The following is a 25666-nucleotide window of genomic DNA, read 5'->3' as shown; positions in this document are numbered from 1 at the left end:
GTATCATATTGTTATTCTTAAATTAAAGAATACTAATATATTTTTTACAACATTTTTAACTTTAAAACATACATATAAAGATGCTTTGTACAATAGCTTTGCTTCTGACAACAATTTTCTGTAATAAATCAGTAAATGAATCACAAAATGTGTTGAAAGTGGCGAATAAAATGCTTGTCAATTCAAACAAAGGTGTATAAAACCGCTTTAATTAACAATAACTAAACTGTGCTCTTTTGCATACCTCTACTTTTCTCATGTCTTTCTTTATACCACCTTTATCTTTTTAAAATCTTGCCACTTTTAGAAATAATTTGTTTGCATTTTTACTGTAATAAATAACGGCTGAAAGGATTAAAAAAAATCATAACACTGACTGCCTATATGCGCAAGAAAGGTATTATTAAAGTTTTAAATATGTAAAACTAAATAAAGATATCATATGCCCACTGTACAGTATGTAAGCATAGGCCCATGTTTTCTTGTTCGCTCTGCGTGGGTTTAAACGCTATTTTTCTAAAGAATATTTTTTTAACTTTATTGGTGGTGGTTGAGAAGAATTCCTCTGTCCATATGTATATCATTTTAGCGCAATATACATGTGTCATATTATTGTTCTTAATATATTAAGAACAATAATACTAATATATTTTTACAACATTTTTAACTTTAAAACATGTATTTTTATACCACATGAATCTCTTTAAAATATTAATACTTTTAGAAAAACGGACATAATTATTAATATTATAAACAAACAATGAAACGGTGTCAAAATTCGACAACACAAATAATTAAGATATTCATTGTAAATAGAGTTCAGGGTATTAGGCTCACACTAAATTCTTTGTTGCACTTAGTATAAATGCCCATTGCACGTACAGTCATCTTAATATATGTATGCGCTGTTATGCTGGCAAGAAGGGGTTGACGTCACTTTGCTGTTTTAATAGAAATATTAAATATTCAGCAATGCCCTTATTAACTTCTGGAAACAACCGCAATGACAACGCATATAAAAATGTAGTTTTTTATGCGCCACCTGGTGGATTTTCTGTGAAGCGAAACACATTAAGGGAAAAGGGAAAGTAGCCCCCCCGAAAACACTTGCAGAATTCTGCGTGACTCCGCGAGACGATTTGGCGAATGCCGCGGGAGAAAACGCGCGTTTTTAAAGGCCACATCTGTACATGTTGTGTTGAGATTTGCATCGTGCGCCCTCGAAAAAGAAGTCACCACGCAGCCGTCATGGCGTGAATGGCAGAATTGCAAGCAGGATGCCACTGCTCTCCAAACAGATGCTCCTACCTTCAGTTTGCTAAGGCCATGTGAACAGGGCTACTGGATTTTATTTATTTGGGATCTATGGGCTACAGTTTCTCCAAAATATACCCTTAAGAAAATTAAATACATGGTTTACTACAGTTTCAACAACAAAACATGGTTACTGTAGAAAAACTATGGTTTTGCCAATAGTAGGCCTAATCAATACCATAAAACATCCCTGCTGAAAAAACTGCATACCAGCAAGACCATATGTGTTTTGGTGCTGGTTTGCTAGTGAACACCAGCTAAACCTGCATTAGCACCAGCTAAACAAGCACCAAACCAGCTTTAGCACCAGCTATACCAGCACCAAACCAGAATTAGCACCAGCATCCCATGCGGGTCATACCAGCAAGACCATGTTGTGTTTTGGTGCTGGTATGCTGGTGACCACCAGCTAAACCAGCATAGACCAGCATAATTCCCATGCTGGTTTTATGCTGTTTTTTTCAGCAGGGATTTTACTGTAGCCTACCACAAAAAACATGCTTAATTTTCGTTAGGTAGGCTATTGTCTCTTTTTTCAATGGGCTATTATACTTTCATGTAGAAAATTAACCATGGTTTACTATAGTTAAAAGCAAAAAAACATAGTAAAACCATGGTAAGTGTAGTAAAACCATGGTTTTGCTGATAGTAACCAATACACACAAAAAAAACATGTTACTACACTTTTACCACAATAAAACCATGTTTAATTTTCGTAAGGGCTATATGCACATTGTGTTTTGGGGTATATTTATGCAGAAACATATGATGTATTCATTTAAAAAAAAACGGCGCCAAGAAAAAAGGACATGTGCATGCGCATTGCTCTGCTGAGCCAGTTGGAGCTGGTACATTGCTGTCTTCACTGGAGTGCTGCAAGCTCGAAGTGTGGTGAGTAGGTCTGTTTTATTACATTATATGACATAAACTGTTGATAAAAAGTATATTCAAGTAGTCAAACATTAAAATTTTCTTGGATGTTATTCAGTGGCGAAGCTCGTTAACGTTAGGTGAATGCGTACGGTCGCGGTTGCGAAAATCAACCTTGTTTTTAAATTGTCAGAGTATTAACACACTACATTTACTCTGTTAACGTTACATGTACTTAAGAAGCACTTTAGGATATATTTAACAGTTATAGTGGGTATTTTTACTTTTACTCGTAACTCGATGATATTTCTAATGAAAATGACATGCACTCAGTTTTGCACGACGCACTTTATTTTAATGCAGTACGAAATGCGAACTTTAGATTATTATTATTATTTTTTCATAATTTGCCGAAGCATTTGATTTGTGAATGAATGACTCTTTTGAACGAGTCGATTCTTCACAAAATATTGCAAATGAATTACTGTTTTGTACCGGGTCGATTCTAAACTAGGTATTGATTGAACGGTTTGAATCAGTTTGAATGATTTGTTCCGTTTGCTGCAAGATCTGAATCATCTTTACATCTGCAGCACTTCTCTCTCATAACGTGAAACTTAAAACACGCCAATAGGAGTGTTAGATGAAGTGGATGCAAGTGAACTATCACTCTACTGAAACAGAAGCTGTAAATGTATTCGTAGAAGAAAATGCTCGCGCGACCTGTGCGTCAGACCCGGATAAACGCACGCGAGGTGACAAAGTAAGTTAACGCGTTTTCAGAAATGTTCACTTGAATCACAGCCATGATTACAGCAGGATGAAAATCCATCGACGATTGGCGTCTGATTCGCTCTAAAAAGTAATGTGTGTTCAGATGTGAGTGCTTTTTGTGACACATTAGTTTGATAATATTAGATAATTGACGGCTGTCCCCTCCTATGGAAATCACGTTTTCGTTTGGCTGCATGTTTTGTTTTAAAGAGCACTATTTTGTTCGCTCAGTTTGATCACTGATATCTATTACAAGTTTTAATGTCATTTTGAATATAGGGAAGCAATTAGGTGCAGCGTTATAACAAGACTGTTGTTGCACTTCTATGCTTAACTTTACATGAAAAAAAAGAGTTTAGCCTACATACTGTATAGTATGGACTTGGTTAGTAAACTTTAACAGTATTTGCCAGCTGTTAAATCATATAATTTTATCATTTTTATGGATTTTTTTCAGATCCTGAGTAGCTGTTATTCAATACCATGTAAGTATTTAGAATGTAATATTTTGCTAACGTTTCTTGAATATAAAGTTTCCCTACTGCAATAGAATGCATCATGGCCTGCTTTTTTACCTCACTAGAAATGTAGTTGCAGTGAAGTGTGCCAAGCAGCACTTCTTTAGGGATTTGCTGCTCCATAAAAAGTGGAAAATAAAAAATTGCATTGTATTTATTAGGGCTGTGTATTGCCAACAATTTCCTGATACGATACATATCCCGATACAAGGTCACGGTACGATGCACATCACGACACAAAGACTATTTTGAATTACATTTTTGTTCAGAATTTAGTAACATTATTATTATTATTATTATTGAATAAGCAGTGTTGTTACAGAATTCTGGTATCGGAAGCGGAAATACTGGTATCGGTGCATTCCTAGTTTGATCGGCTCTCTAATTTTTCTTACAGTACTTTGATTTCATACTTCAATCAGTGTATACAATGCCACTTCAAGATGAACACACCTAATATTTGCTAGTATGGCTGTGTGGGGAAAAAATAATGTTTAACATAAGCATATACCTACTTGAGTGCGGATCGGGCCGCATTTTTCTGTCCGAGCCCGGCCACGTTCGACAGGGCAGTAACCAAACCCGACCGTAACCCGACAGGCATTACAATATTTATGTCTGAGCCCAACACAGTTAAAAATCGCATTGTCACAGCAACATAAACATATTTCCACACACATTAAAATGGGTGACGACAGTTCATCTTAAAATGAAACTTTTATGTTTATCAGCTTACCCCCAAGCCATCCAAGAGGTAGGTGACTTTATTTCTTCAGTTGAACACAAATGTAGATTTTTAACTCCAACAGTTTCAGTCTGTCAGTTGTATAAGTGGATGGTAACAAAATCCGAAAGAGAAAAAAAAAACATGCACAGACAAATCCAAATAAAACCCTGCGACACGACATCCATGTCCTAAGACACGAAACGATCGGTTAGTGCGAGAAACCGAACAGTATTTATATCATTTTTTTACCTCTAATACAACACTATCCCCAGAGAAACGGGAGCCCCATATAGTGTTTATATGCCCTCACGTGCACCTGAAACAGTAGGTAGCAAGAAGGTGATGTGTGAATGCGCGTGTTTCATTTTAAGATGAACTATCGCTTTAAACAGGCCCATTGGCTACCTACATATTATAATAAGCTGTTTTAAATTTCAAATGTTCAATGCCTTATTGCGCCGAGCCCAACCCGAACATAATTTCTAAATGTCTATTCGAACCCGGCCCGTTGGGTACCGCCGGGTCCCGCGGGCTCTGTTTGCGTATCCATCCTTTAATACCTACTGTATGCCAAAAACTGTCATTGTAAAAAGAACAAATGTGTCATTTTTAATATTTTTATCTTAAAAATTTATTTGGTTTTGCAGATGCTCTTAAGGACAACGCCCTGATGTCCAAGGTCAATCAGCAAGAAGCTGAGAAGGCACTGTCAAAATGGTTCACTGGGGCAAGGGACAGAGGAGGACAGAGAGCATCAAGAACGCAAAAAAGGATGTCTGTTTGAGAAAGGTTATAACTGCAGTTGCTGATTTGAACTGTCATAGTTCTTTTATTTTTCTTAAAGGAAAACCTTTTTCAATATTTTACCATGTTCTTCCCTCAACTTAGATGAATAAATACATACCTCTATTTTCTCAATGCGTGCACTTAAAGGTGGGGTGCACAATTTCTGAAAAAAAAAAGTTTTGGAAAAGGAAGTCGGGCAGACTACCAAAACACACTTGTAGCCAATCAGTAGCATGTCTACTAACTGACATCGTTTCCTGCCTTGCGTATTTGTGGGGCAGGTCTATCAAAAGAAGGTCCAGATTCTATTATGGCAAGGGTGTGTTTGTTTAGATGATTTCAAAATGTAAACATTAGTGATGCAACAATACACTTAGTTCACGGTTCAATACAATTTTCGGTTCTTGTCCACGGTTTTCGGTTCGGTATCGGTCCTGATGCCTTGACCTATTAAAGTGTTTTTTAATTACCGGTATTCTATGCTTGGGTAACAGGAACAGTGAGATGTTAAGAAGCAAAAATACTGGTTTTAATTGCAGTTCTCTTTATTTTATGTAGATGCAACATGATCTTACACATTTCTAGTGTATTGATACAGTAATATAAGATATAATTAAATAAAGATATATAAAAATTATATCCTATTCAAACTGGGGAACATGTGAATTCATTAAATTACATAAATTGGCCATTTTATATACCTGTACTTAGTAAATTAAACTTTACATTGTAAATGAAGGATATACCTTACCGCACTACTGTTCAATCCAACATCATGTTGTCTATGTAGAAACCAAAAATGCGTTCCTCAATCAAGATTACTTGTGGGATTTATTTTAGCATCAGGCGCATTCTCTTCTTGAGTTGAACTTTTTGAGGACGGAAGACGTGTTTGAGGCAAATAACGCGCGTTTGCGAATTTGCATCTTTACATTGATGTTGTATGTAATCTACACGCGCAAGTAGTTAATCCTCACCTCAGATTTAAAAGACAGTTGTGCTGCTGCTTTTTGTTGTCGTATTTCTGTTGGGTGTGTGCGCACGCGAATGAAATCTGACACCAGCATTGCAAGCAGAGTTCAAGCAGAGTTAACGCAGGTAGCGCACAGTGATTGGATATCAACTCGCTGTGGCGTTTATAAGCGTGCAGATCATGCGGACGCGCACATTAACAAAAGTGCAGGGAATATAAAACTGATAGATTTGGATGGATAAACCGAAAAACCGCAATTCACATGCACGTATTGCACCAGGGGGGTCGAACCGAACGGTTCAATAATGTATTGAGAATTGTGGCATCCCTAGTAAACGTTGGCTTTCATGCACCCTGCCTTTATTTGTTGTGAAGTGTGGCGTGAATATGTTAGCATTTAGCCTAGCACCATTCATCCATTAAGATCCAAACAGGGAAGAATTTAATAGCCACCAAAAACTTCCATGTTTTCTAGGGGTGCACGATTCAGAAAATTCGATTCATGATTCGATTCCAATTTTCGATTCAAAAACGATTCTCGGTTTTAAAAAACAATTCACAGTATGTAAATGTAGTTTACTTTTTCCTATGTGACTGATTGAAGTAGATATACAATTTTATAGAAAAGAAACACAACAAGTTAAATGTAGTTTGATGTTACTTTATGTCTTTATGCAAAAATAAAAACTGTTATGAAGCAATTAGATGACCCCTTTTATCAAACTATTAAATACAAAAATATAGTACATTAATGATAGACAGTGCAGGTCTATAGATTATAAATGTGACTGGTGTTATAATGGTTATTATTTCTATTAGATAGAAGCAGGAAAAGTGCCTTTCTTTCTATTTCTCTCTTGCCGATTAAAAAAAGCTAAATCCACTCATTATTTCAGATTCAAAAGTCTACTTGCTGTTAGTGACAGGGGACTTTACATTACAGCTTTGCGTTTTGTAAATCTCGAGTCAGCTTGAGTTTTGCTCGTTCAGTGCAATAGATTTTGGAAAAGATATGGTTTATTACAGGGTTCCCGCGGGGTCTTAAAAAGCCTTAAAAGCATTGAATTTATGAATTTGGAAATAATACCTTAAAAAGACTTAAAAAAGTCTTAAATTTTGATGTCTGGGTCTTAAAAATTGTGCTGTATGTAACTTCTCCATATTGTATTTTTCCTTAAAAGTTTCTTTTTCAACCACATTTTGATTAAATCAGGGATGCAAACACATCGCTTTTAAGCGCCTGCGCCTTTTTATTATTAATGGCATTTTGGTTGCGAGCACATCGTGTCTCTCCCGATGAGTCTGCTGTACGTTCACATGCTCTCTGTTTCTCGATGAATTGGGTGCGACATGAAGCGAGTTCAGCGTAACATGTTTCTGAACTTGAGCAGAGTTGTATTCATAGAGGTTTTCACGGAGGACCGGGTCCGATTAACATTATGTGTAAAACCCGAGTCGATAGGAAAACGGCCGTGATCAAGGTCAGTCAGCGCTAATGTTCACGTGCAGTTTCAAGCTGCGTGCCTCCGTTTCTATTGCGATAACAACTGGCTTGGTTTGAAAGTCACGACCACGCGCTGCACTTTCTTTCTCCGTCCCTTTGTTTAATAATATTATTATTAATGAACCATCTTTTTATATCTAAAAAGTTTGCTCAAAGATCACAAAGATGGTAGCAAAAAAGCAATGTGAATGTTAATTAAGCCCATTGCACGAGCAAAGCTCAAGCTGACTCTAGATATAAAAAACGCAAAGCTCTAATATAAAGTCACCAGTCACTGGGACAGCAAGTAGACTTTTGAATCTAAAATAATAAGTGGATTAAGCTCTTTTAATCTGCAAGAGAGGAATTAAAAGAGGCACTTTTACTGCTTCTGCTCTATCTAAAAAAGGAAAGAAAACTACATAAACCATAACACACCGATTACATTTATAATCTCTAGACCTGCACTTTCTATCATTAATATACTATACATATTATTGTATTCAAAAGAGTTTGATAAAAGGGGTCATCTACACAAGTATTGCTTCATATGTCAGTGCAAAAACAGTAAAGTGTTTTGTGATGCTTTGACAAACATTGTCAGCTTTGTTCATTTATGGTTGGATTTATGAAATATAATGTGAAATTAATATAAATGAATGCAGCCAGATGGAAGGCCCTGGATACGTTGCAGGAGGTGGCCAGGAAGAAGAGGAAGAAGGAGTAAAGCAAGAAGAAGTGCTAGATAGTTCAATAAGAGTTTTGGTTTAACATAAAAAATGAAATTGAATATTCCAAATTAATGTCGGCGTCTTTTGATTTTCGAATTTCATTTTTCTCTATATACCTAGGTTGGTAGGGATGGCAGGGGTCTGTGGCAATGTAGCCTAAGTATCTGGATATTTGCCTGGGTGTGAGGGCTTAGATTACCTTTCTCTTTTTTGAACATACATGTGTTTGCATCTCTGTTTGTTTAATAAAGTAGTATAAATAAAGAGTGGCGGATCCAATAATTGAGAACGCAACACAGTCCCGGGTCACAGTACAAAATACTGCGAACACGTGATACCTTCAGTAAATGAAGATCACCACAATCATAGACTGCAACACAACACAGCAACAGGCAAAGGAGAAGTGGGAAAAATCAAAGAAAATCTCAGAAATTCCTTAACAACTTTACATTGTTTGGCAAACTTTCTATGGCCTACTGAAAAAAATTTTTCACACTTGCTTGGCTTATAATCTTTTTACCCATTTCACATCGGAAAAATAAATGAACACAAGTTTAAGTATTTTAGTTTTTCTTTGCTGGTAGGGACGTGAAATGGGTATTAATTTTTTATATAAATGGTCTTAAAAAGGTCTTAAAAAGAGTTGAATTTAACTTGAAGAAACCTGTAGGAACCCTGTATTAATAATAATAGAAAAAAGCCAGTTGTTATCGCCATAGAAACCGTCAGCACGCTGAAACAGCACGCGAGCTTTAGCGCGGTAGCGCTCACGGCCATTCTCCGATCGACTTAGGTTTTATACAATATTAATCAGACTTGGGACCCGAAGTAATTTAACTATGACTGACCCGGACCCGACTGACCATTTCAAATACAAACCCGGAACCATACGGGCCGCGGGTGCTCCGTGAAGTCCTCTAATGGTAAAACTCTGCTCAAGTTCAGAAACATGAAGGATACAATGTGACACGAGGTTGTTCACGTCGCATCCCAATTCATTGAGAAACAGAGAGCACGTGAACCCACACCGAACTCCTCATGTCGCACACAAAATGTCATTATTAAAGAGTGTCATCATCACAGAAAAACATAAAAGACTAAATTTGATGCCAGATATACTTGGGCACTTGTTAATATAACTGGGCAGCGCGCCCAGTGTGTGGGAAACACTGTGACAAGAGTGTGCGGGCGTCAGAGTGAATATGACGCAGCGTCATCTATAGGAATACTGAGATAAACTAATTTCAGGACATTAGTAACACAGCATTACAAAAAAATTTATGAATCGATTTTTGGAATTCTATGAATCAAATGTGAATCGATTTTTTTTGCACACCACTAATGTTTTCCCTATTCAAAGACTGTTACATTAGTAGTTAAATGAGGAAGTATGGAAAAAATATAACTATATTGCACTTAGTTTGTAGCACTTCGACCTTGGGCACAGTAACATCATCACTCCTGACTACTCCCCCTCTTGCTTAAACTACGGTCAATATAACCAACACGCCTGTACTAACGTAGTAGATTGAGCAGACTCTGCGAAATATCAAGTTAAGTTTAAGTGTACACATTGAGAAAAGAGAGATATGTATTTATTCGGCTAAGTTGAGGGAAGAACATAGTAAAATATTGAAAAACTGTGGTTGAAAATATCTTACTTTCATTTACTTTTAAAGGCGCTATTTCACAAGATGTAAAATAAATCTTTGGTGTCTCCAGAGTACATATCTGAAACTCTAGCTCAAAATATATAGATAATTTGTTATAGCATGTTAAAATTGCCACTTTGTAGGTCCGGGCAAAACTGCGTCCTTTAAACGTGTCCTTTAAAATGCAAACACAAATCACAATGATGGTGGTTTGTTGAGATTGAAACTCAGTTGTGCTGTCAATTGTCTAGAAAAGGAATGTAAATCTTTTGGAATTTCATACTTTTTTAAAATAAATTTTTCATAAAATGTGATCTGATCTCCATCTAACATAATGTGCCTAAAAAATAACACAACTTCTGATCTTTCATGTCTATATTGAACACACTTAGAGGCCAACCACATCAAACGTGTTTATGGCAGTTGCAGGCGCCTTTTTTGAATGTTATTCTTAAGGCAGGGAGTGTTTGCACGCTGTTTATGGGTGCAGAATGCCTTGTGGTTTTTGCCGCCAGTCGCAGCACAAGCTTTGATGGAGCGCTGAGAGCGGAAAAGCGCCCGACGTAATTCCCATCTTTCCATTGTCCAATCGAATGAGGGGAGAGGCAGGCCTTACGGTGTGGTGAGGGAAGTTTACAGTTGCTCTGAAGAACCGGACTCCACTCTCTCCTGTGTCTTTGTGCACCTTTCACCCTCAAACAAGTTCAGAGTAAATGCTCTCTTTTTAAAGTTTCTGCTAATATGACAGTTAACCGCAAAAGAACGCTCACGCTTCAATATTTGGACGTATCATGTGTATGGCCTTCTTCAAGTCAATCCATAAAATCTCTATTGGGTTGAGGTCTGGGCTTTGACTTGGCCACTCCAAAAGGCGGATTTTGTTTTTCTGAAGCCATTCTCTTGTGGAAGCCATTCTCTTGCTCTGGTGTTTTGGGTCTTTGTCCTGTTGCATCACCCAGACATTCCTCCAACAGAATTATCCTGAAGAATTGTCTGATAAACTTGGGAATTTATCTTCCCCTCAATGATTGCAAGCTGGCCAGGCCCTGATGCAGCAAAAAAGGCCCAAATCAACATGTTTTCTCCACCATACTTTACAGTTCGGATGATGTTTTCATAATGATATTGCGTGCCCTTTCTATGCCAGATGTAGTGCTGTGTGTTTTTTTCCAAATAGTTCAATCTTTGTTTCATTAGTCCACAAAACATTTAGCCAAATACCACTGTTGGAATGTCAATTTGTTCTTTTGCAAGTTTCAGGGGTATAGCAATGTTCCTTTTAGTACTGTAAGTAGTGACTTTCTTTGGTGTCCTGCCATGGATACACTGCTTGTTCAGTGTTTTACGTGTTGTAGACAATCATACAGAGAGTTCCAATAATGCCTTCAAATCTTTGCATGTCATTCTGGGTTGTTTCTTTACCTCATTAATGAGTCTTCGTGGTAGCCTGGTATAACCAGACTCTCGTACATTCATTTCATTTGTACAGAGAGTCTGGCCACGCTCCATAGCAAAGCGTTACTTCCGTTAAGGAGGGTCCATTGTTGAAGTTTAAAACTATTGGATCTGCCCAGAGTCACTCAGGATCTGCCAAAGCCAATCGCTAACATGTGGTCGTGACGTATATCATGCACCGAAACCGTCCGGAAACAAGAAGTCAGAATAATCAGACAAACAAAAGTTAGCAAACCTGGTTCTTGCTCCGGCTTTAACTTCTGTATATTCGGCAGTTTTGCAACAACGGACCGAATAGCTTTTCTCACGTCTTTCTCCGCTGCCATTACTGAACTACAACTCAAACTGACGCACGACCTCAACGTCATCGTTCTTAGCCACCCCCATCTGTTCGCTGATTGGTCCTGCAGATTTTTGCAGGAGAAAACGAAACTCTATAGAGAAATCCCAGACGTACTGCTGAAGCGAAATGAAAAATAAGCGGAAGCACGTAGGAGGGCGGAGCCAGGCTATCTTCGTGGTGCTCTTGGTGTCATTTTGACTGGGCGTCCATCTCTTGGTAGAGTAGCAACAGTCCCAAAAGCATCTCCATTTGTAGATTGTGTGTCTGTAGACTAGTGAATTTCTAAAGTCTTTGACATAACTTTTAACCCTTTCCAGCTTCATGTAAAGCAACAATTCTTGATTGTAGCTTTTCTGAAAGCTCTTTTTGGTGAGGCAAGGCCCATATATAAAATTAACTCCAAAAGTAAACTTCAAAGTAGCTGTAGTCCACACCTCCAAATCTATTATCTTGAAGAGACTCCAGGTGTGATAAAACCTGACTCCAATTTGCTTTTTCGAGGTCTTGTTGGCTTAAAAGTTCACATACTTTTTTCACAAGCACTATGAGTTTTTTGGCTGTTCTTAAATATTTCTGTTCTTTCATGTCTTTATTGTTAAATTTTTTTAGGACCATTATGTTTGTCAATACCCTTGACCTGATGAAGACCAGATCACATTTTATGACAAATTTATTTAGAAAGCTAAGAAATTCCAAAAGGTTAATATACTTTATCTTGTTACTGTATTTATTTAAGGATATACTTTTCAAAACACTCAAGACTCTAAAAAGTTCTAAAATAGTTTTGTGCCATTGTAACAAATGTGGCACAATGGTTAGTTAAATAAAAATGGAATTTGAAAGGATTTCAGTGTCACTGTGTGCTTTACTTCTTTCTGCTAATCCAGGGCTTCATCACACTCATCTCATTACAATATGCTAACTGGATTACACTGGATATGTCTTATTAAATATGCAGTTTACTAAAATAATGTATTTACCTGCAACAAGTTAATTACAGCCTAACTAGTTATTGTATTTACTAGCTGCTGACCTAAGATTTATAATTTTAAAGACATATATATTTTGCTGATATTTTGCTGTACCTTTTGTTGGGAATTGTGTCTTTTGGGGTATTTTTTGCCTAGATATTGTCAATGGGGGTTGTATGATTCTTTGGTTCACAACTTCCTATTCTGAAAGCTTGATCAATTCTGCCACCAATGTATATATGGTGACAGACTCAAATCGTCTTTCTTGTGTAGTTTAATGCAAGTTCAGACTAACATTTAAAATTTTTGGTTCAACCTCTCCCACAGCTTTTCAAAGCTGAAACTCAAGTAGATGTAGCAGAAACACATACAATCCCACCAGCAACCCAGATTTTAGATCAGGTAGTCTTCATGTAGCACCAATTTAGAGCTGTAATATGGGTCCCAGATGGGTTTTGCTTATGTTGTACATTTGGGAACTACCTTAAAACCCATTAAAATCCTGCATATAACCTACATAGGCAATTGACAAGGGGCAAACATGGAACCCACGGACAATCCCACTTACAACCCATATTTCATGCCCATGTTGTCCCTATGTAGTACCCACATAAAACTCAAATCTGGGCTCAAAATGGGCATTATGCATGTTGCCCAATTGGGGCCCACCAAACACCCAGTGAAATCCTGCAGGTAACCTACATGGGTAATTGACAAGGGGCAAACATGGAGCCCGTGGACAATCCCACTTACAACCCATATTTCATTACCCATGTTGTCCCTATGTAGTACCCACATAAAACTCAAATCTGGGCCCAACATGGGCATTATGCATATTGCCCAATTGGGGCCCACCAAACACCCAGTGGAATCCTGCAGATAACCTACATGGGTAATTGACAAGGGGCAAACATGGAGCCCGCGGACAATCCCACTTACAACCCATATTTCATGACCATGTTGTCCCTATGTAGTACCCACATAAAACTCAAATCTGGGCCCAACATGGGCATTATGCATATTGCCCAATTGGGGCCCACCAAACACCCAGTGGAATCCTGCAGATAACCTACATGTGTAATTGACAAGGGGCAAACATGGAGCCCGCGGACAATCCCACTTACAACCCATATTTCATGACCATGTTGTCCCTATATAGTACCCACATAAAACTCAAATCTGGGCCCAACATGGGCATTATGCATATTGCCCAATTGGGGCCCACCAAACACCCAGTGGAATCCTGCAGATAACCTACATGGGTAATTGACAAGGGGCAAACATGGAGCCCGCGGACAATCCCACTTACAACCCATATTTCATGACCATGTTGTCCCTATGTAGTACCCACATAAAACTAAAATCTGGGCCCAACATGGGCATTATGCATATTGCCCAATTGGGGCCCACCAAACACCCAGTGGAATCCTGCAGATAACCTACATGGGTAATTGACAAGGGGCAAACATGGAGCCCTCGGACAATCCCACTTAAAACCCATATTTCATGACCATGTTGTCCCTATGTAGTACCCACATAAATCTCAAATCTGGGCCCAACATGGGCATTATGCATATTGCCCAATTGGGGCCCACCAAACACCCAGTGGAATCCTGCAGATAACCTACATGGGTAATTGACAAGGGGCAAACAAGGAGCCCGCGGACAATCCCACTTACAACCCATATTTCATGACCATGTTGTCCCTATGTAGTACCCACATAAAACTCAAATCTGGGCCCAAGATGGGCATTATGCATATTGCCCAATTGGGGCCCACCAAACACCCAGTGGAATCCTGCAGATAACCTACATGGGTAATTGACAAGGGGCAAACATGGAACCCGCGGACAATCCCACTTACATCCCATATTTCATGACCGTGTTGTCCCTATGTAGTACCCACATAAAACTAAAATCTGGGCCCAATATGGGTGTTGTGCATATTGCCCAGGTGGGGCCCACCTAGTGGCAAGTGCAATCCTGCATGAAATCCATGTGGGCAACTGGCATGAGGCCATTATGGAACCCGCGGACAATCCTATATAGGGCCCATTTTTCAGCCCAATTCATACCCATATGGGCCCTATATACAAATGTTGGCTGGGGTGTGCATAGGGGGATTACATGTATTGATACATGCAGTGAAATTTAGTCTGAGTTCAACCCACCCTTACCTACCATACTGTTTTAGGCTAATTGTTGATCAGCTGTCATGTTGCTGAGTGTCTATGTGCGGCCGAATATGCATTATTTGCATATGGGTGGATTAGCTGAACAGATGAGTATGTATGGGGTTTACATGCTTACTGAAGGCCCTGACTGAAACACCACGGCATGCCACTGCAAATAATTCAGCACCTTCACTTGGGACAGCACCATTGTATGTCGAACTTAGAGGCAGCGTGTTAAGAAGCTTCCTAAGAGACACTTCGGGGAACACACTTAGGAACATCAACAACTTTGGTAAGATATATCTTTCTGAGTCTTCTTAGCACGCTAAGAGTGAACGTTATTGGGGAACCGGGCCCAGTTCAAAGAATCAGGTATTCCACTTTAAGCAGAGGGAAAAAGAGAAGGGTAAAGAACTGCTTACTTGAAAGAAATAACTCCAGCCTTTGCTCAGCATTGCTGCCCCAATCTATAATTAATTTTACTCAAAAATGCTAAATATTTTAGCTTTTATAATTTGAAATGTAGTCCATACACTCATACACCTGCACCATACAATAAAAGAGAAAAAAACAAAGACATTTTGCAGAAATAAAACGCAAACATACAAATATCATGACTATCTTAATTTGATAAATAAAATTATAAAAATGTAAATGTTTCACAAAAGTAATAATGTAAACATGAGGCCATATGTCTCAAGCGGTTGTGATCCAAATTTTAAGTTAAAATCACATGAGGTTTGTGTAACACTTTTAGTGGGTTTGCCATCAACGGCCACTAGGTGTCAACGGTTTGCTGCATTCTCTTGTCACAAATTAATAAAATACTGTCACTGCATTATTATACCTGCTAAAACGATTTGAAATATGAAAACTACATTCTTAGAGCTTTCCAATGATATATAGTTTGTCAACATTTCTGTAGGTGTATACCAGGTTATAGTGTTATGAATATATAAAATTAATATGCATTCCTATGGGTGGGGGGGCATGTAACAAAAAACTGTCACTACATTATTTATCTCATCAGATGACCTTGAAATATGAAAACTACATTCTGAGAGCTTTCCAGTGATATATAGTTTATCAAGATTTTTTGGGTTTAGGGTGGGGGTTTAGTGTTAGAAATATGTAAAAACAAATTGGGCCTACATGTTGGCCTGTGACCTTTTAGAAATTGACTCTCACTACATAATTTATTTTCCAAAATTTTGATGAAATATGAAAACTACACTCTAAGAGCTTTTCAAAGATATATAGTTTGACAGGATATTTTTAGGTTTGGAACAGGGTATTAGTTCTATACATATGTAAAAACAAATTGGGCCTACATGTTGGCCCGTGACGTTTTAGAAACTGACTCTGACTACATCATAATTTTCCAACAATTGTGATGAAATATGAAAACTACACTCTTAGAGCTTTCCAAAGATATATAGTTTGTCAAGATTTTTAGGTTTAGGATAGGGTATTAGTGTTATAAATATGTAAAAACAATGTGGGCCCGCTTGAGGGCCCGTGACCTTTTAGAAAATGACTCGCACTATGTCAATCTTTTTCCCAAAATGATGATAACAAATGTAAACTACACTCTTAGAGCTTGCCATTGATATACAGTTTGTCATGATTGGATAAGAATTCATATGCAAAACACTGAAATAATTGTAGGCATCCCACCGGTGGGACAGTGACATTTAGCAGGATATAAATCTTTTGAAGCACTCTGCTAAAATATTTATTCTAGAGGCTAAGATCTTTCCAAAAATATATAGTTTGTCATGATTCAATAAACATTTACATCCAAAATATTAAAGTAAACCTAGGTGTTCCTCTACAGGAACAGTGACAGTTAAGTGGTTTTAACTGCGATGAGTCCAGTTTCCAGTAATTAATTATAGTAAATATATCTGCAGATGGCAACTATCAGGGTCCAAGCAGGTTCAAACAAATAGGAAAAACTTCATTATTTAGACAATTTGAAAGAACAGATGCTGTGAATAACCTGGAGTGTGTTTCCCAAAAGCAGCATTAACCAACTATGGTAAGTTCTTCTGTATAGTTCTTATGGTGTTAATTTGTAAACCACTTATGGAGTTCAGAGGTTTTCTGTAGGTATAGTGCCATCTATCAGTGAAAGTCAATGGATTTCAGAATGCTTCCTTAGCTTGTCCTGATGTCAATTTATAAAAGATTTCTCACATTTTGGCATTTTGTGCACATTATACAGACCATTGTCTTTATTGGCCCCAATCAAAATAATTTTATTGGCCTGTATCTGCAGAACTTATCAAAAAAAAAATTTGTCAGTGCTGTCTCTAAATTATATATTCCACATTTCATGTGAATCTTTTATGTGAAATTGCCTAGAAGGATTTGGAAAAAGTAGGTTTTTATTATAATTCCATATGGCAGACAGAAAATATGGGAGTTGAATATGACTTATTTGGTATCACTGGCTTGGTGCTGAAAAAAAATCATACAAAGTTTCTCAATGATACACCATTGTATTTGTAAACTACTGAATTGCTCGCCCACATTTTTAAATGTCTTGAAGCATTAAATATTTTTCAACATAGCCAGTGCTTTAAGTGGGCCAAAAGAGGTGCTGGTACTCTATTTTTTTTTTTTTTTTTTGCTGACTCGACTTCTATATTGAAGGGGGTTTATATTCAGCAGTCAACAGACGACATTGTAAAAAATAATACATCCTTTTATAAGTTTGTGGATTTGCTTGAGGTAGAAAGAGCTACTGAACATAAATAAAATATGCAAAAGGATTTTGAAAAAAATACCCTTAGAAAGAGCAACTGTAGAAAAAGCTATTATTGAACATAAATAAAATGTGCAAAAGGTAGATATGTGAGTAAAATTTTCAGCATGGTTAAATGCTAAAACTAGTTGTTCAGATAGAAAGAGCTTAAAAAAAACTTTAAAATGACACCAAGACCATGATCTATGGGTTCAAGAATAACAAAATACTGGCCATTTGAAACTAGAAAGTTATCACTTTATTTTGTCCCATTGTTTTCCATTTTGCGAGTGGTAAAACTACTTTGCGTGTCGTTTAAATTCATTGAAATCTCGTTCACTTTTAGTTTAGCAATTAAACTAAATGTCTATTAAAATTTCAAGAATGTTTTACCCTGCACATCGCCTGAGAAAATCCGAAATTGCGTTGAGGGGAACCAAATTGACAGCCGCGGCAGCGGAGATTATCACGTACAGTACCTACAAAAGGGTATTGGATGAAGCTTTGGGTCTGACCTGCAGTGATATCATTCTGGCTTGGTGGGATGTCAGGCAGCGAGTCCTCTGATTCTGACCTTGTTGTTTTACTACTCCGAGTCTAAAACAAGGAGGGCATATTAAGTGTTCATTGTATTTTAATTTTAACCGAGCAGCTATGGTTGCGCGTTTCACACACAAACACACCTCCCCAGACCTGACTGACAGCAGCAAAAGCGGCGCATGCGCTTTTAACTTGTAAACTCAAGGGTGTATGGGTAATGTAGTCTCTGCTCTCGGTGGGACGAATTAGGAAGCATACATTCAGCGCAGCCAAAGGATTAAATTAAACAGATGTGCAAATGAACGTTCCGGTACACCAAAAGCACGTTCTGGGTGCACGGAGAGGTGGTGGTACGCTCAAGAGCTATATTTAGAAGTGGCGGTACTGAGTACCGGCGCGTTCCGGCCCACTTAAAGCACTGAACATAGCCCAAGGAATTTAATGAGATAATCTTAATATTCTTAGGCGGACATATTCAAAAGTTATAACTCTTATTTCTCAGGACCAATATGTGGCAAACTGTCCTTGTGCCCTCAGGTTATAATTGTAATGACATAGACTTTCCTGTCAATATGCATTGCCAAGATGCAACCTCCAATCTGTTTTGGCTCAATGTCGAATTTGTTGACATGGTATATAAGAATGGCTTGGTAAATGTTAAAGACAAGGATGAGCCATTTTTAGGGCCCGAGCACCGAGGAGCAGGCCAGAATGGCCTGCACCGTGGGTGCAAAGCCCTATTGTTTTTGCTTCGTTTATTATTATTATTAGGGCCCAAGCACACCAGGGTGTGAGGACCCTATTGTTTTTGCTCCGTTTATTAGGGCCCGAGCACCGAGGAGCAGGCCAGAATGGCCTGCACCGAAAGGTGCGAAGCCCTATTGGTTTTGCTCGAATTTATTATTTTTTTTAGGGCCCGAGCACACCAGGGTGTGAGGACCCTATTGTTTTTGCTCCGTTTATTATTATTAGGGCCCGAGCACACCAGGGTGTGAGGACCCTATTGTTTTTGCTCCGTTTATTAGGGCCCGAGCACCGAGAAGCAGGCCAGAATGGCCTGCACCGAAAGGTGCGAAGCCCTATTGTTTTTGCTCGGATTTATTAGGGCCCGAGCACAGAGGAGCAGGCCAGAATGGCCTGCACCGAAAGGTGCGAAGCCCTATTGTTTTTGCTCGGATTTATTAGGGCTCGAGCACCGAGGAGCAGGCCAGAATGGCCTGCACCGTAGGTGCGAAGCCCTATTGTTTTTGCTCGGATTATTATTAGGGCCCGAGCACCGAGGAGCAGGCCAGAATGGCCTGCACCGAAAGGTGCGAAGCCCTATTGTTTTTGCTCGGATTTATTATTATTTTTTATTTATTTTTTTATTATTTTTTTTTATTTTTTTTTTTCGTTACGGGGCAATTTGGGGGCCTTAACATACTCAAAAACTCTTGAAAATTGGCAGAGATGTCAGAGTCGTCGGCCATAAGGACCCGGCAAAGGCTGGAACTCGGGCGTGGCAAGGGACCTCTGTAGCGCCCCCTGTAATGCAAAAACAAACATTGTTGCACAGATCGGGCAAACATGTACGCACATGTACGAGAGTTGGTACGCATATAGTTCTCATCAACCCGAACAACTTTCGCCCTCTAACATTTAAGCTCCGCCCAACAGGAAGTCGGCTATTTTGGATTGTTTAAAAAATGCATGCAGTGAACTTTTAAATACTCCTCCTAGGGGATTCATGCAAAAGACACCAAACGTGGTGATCATGATGCCGAGACATTGTACTTGCTAAATTGCGAAGGGATTTTTGATATCTCGAACGGTTTTGCCATGGCGAGCCGACAAATTTATGGCGAAATCAGAGAAACAGGAAGTGTCTAATATCTAAGGCAAAAAATATCTTATTGTGATGCCATGCGGGGTGTTTGTTCGTCTGAAGATTCCGATCGCATCGATGTTCCTATTGTTACTGCCGGATATAGCGCCACCACCAGGCGCCAGGAAGTGTGTCAGTCACAAAGCTGGATTTTTTTGACAGTTCCATGCGATGTTCTTCTAAATACTCCTTCTAGGATTTTCATGCGATTGACACAAGAAGTGGTCAACATGATGCCGAGACATTGTAGATGATAAATTGCGAAGGGATTTTTGATATCTTGAACGCTGTTCCCATGGCAACGCGTCAAAGTTTACTTTCATTTTAAATGCAAGTAGTTGTAACGGGGGAGCATTCGTCAAACTTTTATGACCCCCTCCCCCACCCGGTGACAGTTGCTATCTGACAGGTCGTTTTTATGACCCTTTGACAGGGGGGCGGGACCATCAATCAAAATCTGTACAAGTTGTCAACTTTAGACAGAAAGTATTTAATGGTTTTATTGCCGGTCATTTAGAGTGATTGTTTTTCCTGAGTGTGTTTTATGTCAAGCGTATGGTGTCATGTTTAATGACGGCTCGTGTTTGTGACATTTGCTATCTATCACCCCTCCCTTTTCGACCCGTGCGCTTCTCACCACTGCGTGTCACACAGTGATGTGTGTGTTGTTGAATCTAAAGTTTTGCAACATCAAAAGTTTATTTAAAGGCAATCACTAATTATATATATATATATATATATATATATGTATGTATTAGATGTAGCTGGTTAAACTTAAAGGCCGATATTTTCTATCGAACTAGTCTATTTTCTGTTCAGACACAAAGTTTTCTGATGCTGATATTATGTCAGTGTGTGTTTGTGTGGGGGTCGTGTGCTGTAATCTTTGAAAGTTTATGACCGAACCTTTATTGGGGAGCGACAAGAGATCTCCCGGACTCAGTTTGGATGGAGCAGAGCTGTTATACTCAAGTCTATTGGTATGTATGTGTTTCGCTGTGTTCGTTCCAGTATTTTGTCTGATTTATTTAAAAACTAAAAATTCGATCTCTGGTATTGCAGCGAAATTGTCTAAACTGGTATTAACTATTCCTGGTAAATCGCGGACAAGAGTGGCCTGAACAAAAAAGTCAGCCCGAGACTAGAACCTCCCGCAGCGTAACAAGGAAATCTTGGAGCAAAGAGACGCCGAGTGGCTCGTGTTGTGCGGTGTGTATTTATTTAATCCTGTTACAATAGATTTAAACAAACTGGTTTGTTTTAATATTTTCTAATAACATGTGTTATCTGTTTTAAAGGTTTGGATATCTGCTGCAAAGCGAACGTTGTGTGTACTATTGCAAAATAGCGGATCTCCCCGGTACGTTTATGGTGCATAAGAAAAAGTTTGCTTTATTTAGATATTTGTCCTAATAACTTGTTTTTATCTGTTTACAGGTTAGGATACAGACCACAACGCTTTGGACGTATCTTTAAAAAAGAGAAAAATCAGAGACTTTTTGGATTTGTCTGGGGACATTTTAAACATTTTGTGTCAAATTGGATTTAAAACATTTCGGATACTGGATACCTAGTTTGATTTGTCCACAGATCTTGTTTAAGACGTTTTCACCTCATTTTAGGGTTTATTTTTAATTAAAGGCTTCTTAAAACATGTATGAAAATGTGTATATTATACAATGAGTCTTATATTGTCTGCTCTGACAAAAATAAATTATTATTTTAGATCTTAGGTCAAATGACTGCGTGTGTTTTATGTCAAGCGTATGCTGTTATGTTTAATGATCGCTCGTGTGTGACAGCTCGTGTTTTGGCATTCGATGTCAGCTCTCACCCTACCTCCCTACTGTCTCACAAGCCATGCATTCATTCACAGGGGTGCGTGTTGTAAAGCGAGTAAAGATTTCTAAAACCCAACGTGGGTAAAATAATTCCCCATTACGGGGGTCAAAAAAGTAAATGTTTATTTTAGATTTAGACAAATCATGAACAATGTTATAATTAAAACTTTTGTTTGTAACATCACAAGTTATTTAATTAAATATTCCGTATACGTGTATAGTTTAAGCAATGACCTGAGCCATATCCTTCGGCGCCGTCAATACTACAATATTTAGACGATAGTCTAAACTAAATAAAATTTTTAAACGGTTTCAGGAACTCCGTGAATCTTTTCATAACCTGCTCTATAGTTTCACGCGTATTAAAGAGCCGGCGGTGCCTGACAAAGCGTCGGGTGATTGTTATCTGTCATTTAAAATAAAGTTAATAAATGTAATTCTGTCCACTATGGCAAAATAGGAGTTTATTTTAGATTTAGGGGAATCTTTAACCAAGGCTCTGATTAAGACATATGTATACGTGCACCGATGGTGTCAGAGAAACTTATAGCTGACGTTAATAAACTTTTTAAATGTTTTTAAGACGTCTACAACTCATTTTAGGGGTTTATTTTTAATTAAACGCTTCTTAAAACATGTGTGAACATGTGTATATTATACAAAGAGTATTATATTGTCTGCTCTGACAAAAATAAATTATTATTTTAGATTTTAGGACAAATGACTGTGTCTATCTTATAAATACAACTTGATATATACGTTTGTTTTGTCAAGAGACTTTTTTAAAGTCACGCAAGAATAAAATCTTTTAGTTGTAATTGGTTAACATTAAATGTACTATTATCTATTTAACTATAAGCTATATTTTTCTGATCAGATATTTTTCTGTTTCTGATGATGGTCTTATAACAGTGTGTGTGGGATGATGATGGCTGTTCACAGTAGGTGGCGGGTTGTAAACTAGGATCTTTTTAAAACTGTAGTGGTAAAAATGTAATAGCACACTGACAAAAATAAAGCATTTGGTTGTAACAAATTATTTAATGAAATATTCAGTATGTGTATAGCGATGAACGATGTCAAAACCCCAGTAGGTCGACATTTCTTTAGACTAAATCCTATTTATTTTAAACTATATAAAAGCTGATTCGCTTCACGAGATCTGTGAATCATTTCAAGCAGGGGGTTCTGTTCAAGCCATTAAAGATCGGGGGCTCCGGCGTTTACAATAGAACATACACGGATGCGGGGACATGGGCCATTAAGAAACTTTTAAACGATTAAAAACATATTCATATCATCTTCTGGGTTTTGTTTTAAATTAATGACATCTTAAAACCAACTGGGAATATGTGTTTATTACACAATAAAATTTAATTCTGTCCGCTCCGGTATAATAGGGGGTTTATTTTAGATTTGGGACTTTCTTTAACCAAGTCTCTGATTAAAACACGTGAATGCGTGTACCAACGTTGCCAGAGAACGTGCGCTGAGGTGCTCTTATGGCGTTAAGAACCTTTTTATTGTTTAAGACATTTTGACCCCATTTCCTGGTTTTGTGTCCGCTGTGGATCCCAACCTCTATGTGTTTATTATACAACAAATGCAATTCTGTCAGCATTTCTAGTTTAGAACGCCTCTGATTTAAACATGCGGGTTTTAAAATGAAACGGCCATGTGACTTTTATGACAAAAGCTATTCGATCTTAATTTTTTTTGTTTTAACATCCAAAAGTTTTTATACACATTCCATAATTAAACATCTAGGTGTGTATGAGTAAGTTTATATCTAATGTCACACGAGCAGCACCAAATCGCGCTTGTGTCTCTGTGTGTGCATCCAGGCTGTTTATGTGGGGGCGTGTTTATGAGCCCGTGTCTTTGCAAGGTGTGTGTGCGTGTGTGTGTGCGTGTGTGTGTGCGTGTGTGTGTGTGTGTGTGTGTGTGTGTGTGTGTGTGTGTGTGTGTGTGTGTGTTTGCATGGTGGTCTATGATGTCTCTGTTTGTTACTAAAGTTTTGATATTAAGTCTGTGTCCTCATTGACAATAAGTAAGGGTTTTTAGATGTAGGCTTCATTACACAGATACTGATTAAATCATGTTATCCATTATTTGCGATTTAAAGAAACTTAAAAGGTTTAAGACATTTTATCTCACATTGTGGTGTTGTTTTTTAATTAATGTAACCTTAAACCCCTCTGTTATCCATTTAGGGAACAATAAAATGTTAGCAAATATTATTTATCAAAGTTGACGATGTTATAAGCCAGGATGTCACTAACGTGACAACAAACATTTATTTAAAGACAAAACATTTTAACAAAATTGCCATGGCTTACAGAGACACACTAGACTTAATAATAAAAATAAAAATATACTATTCGAACATCCTAACCTGATATTAGGTTAGATTAGGTTTAAGGTCAATCAGAGTCTTTAGCTTTACAACTTACAGCACAAAACCCCCCCAATGACAGGATTTTTATGAAGTGGAGCAGACCCTTGGTATGCCTGTGGGGTTAGGTTCAACTAAGGTCAACATCTATCAGTGCATAATAAGCAAACATGAAATTATATTTTACCTATGGTTTGTTAATGATGTTGCTAGGTTCGCGTATTTTTGCTGAAACAAATTTTTCTTTTCAAACTTAGTTAGGATACACATGTTTGTCGCCTCAAACACCTGATCAAAGTTTTTTCTTAGCTAGCGACAACTAATGTCTGAGATTTTGTAAATTCAACAGATGTTTCTTACTTGTGTATTTTCTTAAACAAACTTTTCTTTACAATCTTAGACAGTCTTCATACGTTTGTCTTTCGATAAGTTGTTCATAGTTTTTCTTCGATAGTGTCAACTCATGTCTGAGATTTGTAAATTTCATCAGATGTTCTTACATGTGTATTTTCTAAAACAAATTTATGCTTTTCAAACTTAGGTAGTCATCATACTTTTGTCTTTCGATAAGTTGTTCATAGTTTTTTATGTGGTAGTGTCAACTTATGACTGAGATCTTGTAAATTCATCAGATGTTTCTTACGTGTATATTTTCTCAAACAAACATTTTTTGTTTTTCAAACATAGTTAGGATACACACTTTTGTCGCCTCAAACACTTGATCAAAGTTTTTTCTTCGTTAGTGTCAACTAATGTCTGAGATTTTGTAAATTCATCAGATGTTTCTTACTTGTGTATTTTCTTAAACAAACTTTTCTTTACAATCTTAGACAGTCTTCATACGTTTGTCTTTCGATAAGTTGTTCATAGTTTTTCTTCGATAGTGTCAACTCATGTCTGAGATTTGTAAATTTCATCAGATGTTCTTACATGTGTATTTTCTAAAACAAATTTATGCTTTTCAAACTTAGGTAGTCATCATACTTTTGTCTTTCGATAAGTTGTTCATAGTTTTTTATGTGGTAGTGTCAACTTATGACTGAGATTTTGTAAATTCATCAGATGTTTCTTACGTGTATATTTTCTCAAACAAACATTTTTTGTTTTTCAAACATAGTTAGGATACACACTTTTGTCGCCTCAAACACTTGATCAAAGTTTTTTCTTCGTTAGTGTCAACTAATGTCTGAGATTTTGTAAATTCATCAGATGTTTCTTACTTGTGTATTTTCTTAAACAAACTTTTCTTTACAATCTTAGACAGTCTTCATACGTTTGTCTTTCGATAAGTTGTTCATAGTTTTTCTTCGATAGTGTCAACTCATGTCTGAGATTTGTAAATTTCATCATATGTTCTTACATGTGTATTTTCTGAAACAAATTTATGCTTTTCAAACTTAGGTAGTCATCATACCTTTGTCTCTACATACATTTGTTCAAAGTTTCTTGTAGCTAGTGTCAAATGATGTCTGAGATTTTGTAAATTCAACAGATGGTCTTACGTGT

At 37.6% G+C, this 25666-nt stretch overlaps 2 long non-coding RNA genes across 3 annotated transcripts; both read left to right on the top strand.

The window, feature by feature from the left end:
- The first annotated feature begins 2148 nt into the window (after positions 1–2148).
- Positions 2149–8800, top strand: LOC135734342 (uncharacterized). The gene is made up of 3 exons (XR_010527279.2): positions 2149–2205; positions 3416–3443; positions 4851–8800. It is a non-coding gene; the product is annotated as an uncharacterized lncRNA (long non-coding RNA).
- Positions 8801–20266: 11466 nt separating this feature from the next.
- On the top strand, positions 20267–21656 carry LOC135734341 (uncharacterized). Of its 2 annotated transcripts, XR_010527278.2 has the most exons (4): positions 20267–20904; positions 20987–21133; positions 21223–21284; positions 21362–21656. It is a non-coding gene; the product is annotated as an uncharacterized lncRNA (long non-coding RNA). The 2 variants fall into 2 exon arrangements; XR_012337035.1 differs by having other exon boundaries at positions 20267–21133.
- The last annotated feature ends 4010 nt before the right edge of the window (positions 21657–25666 follow it).

Source organism: Paramisgurnus dabryanus, chromosome 7, assembly GCF_030506205.2.
Source record: "Paramisgurnus dabryanus chromosome 7, PD_genome_1.1, whole genome shotgun sequence".
NCBI lineage: Eukaryota > Metazoa > Chordata > Actinopteri > Cypriniformes > Cobitidae > Paramisgurnus > Paramisgurnus dabryanus.
Note: the sequence above shows the minus strand (reverse complement) of the source record. Positions and strands in the feature narration are given on the sequence as shown.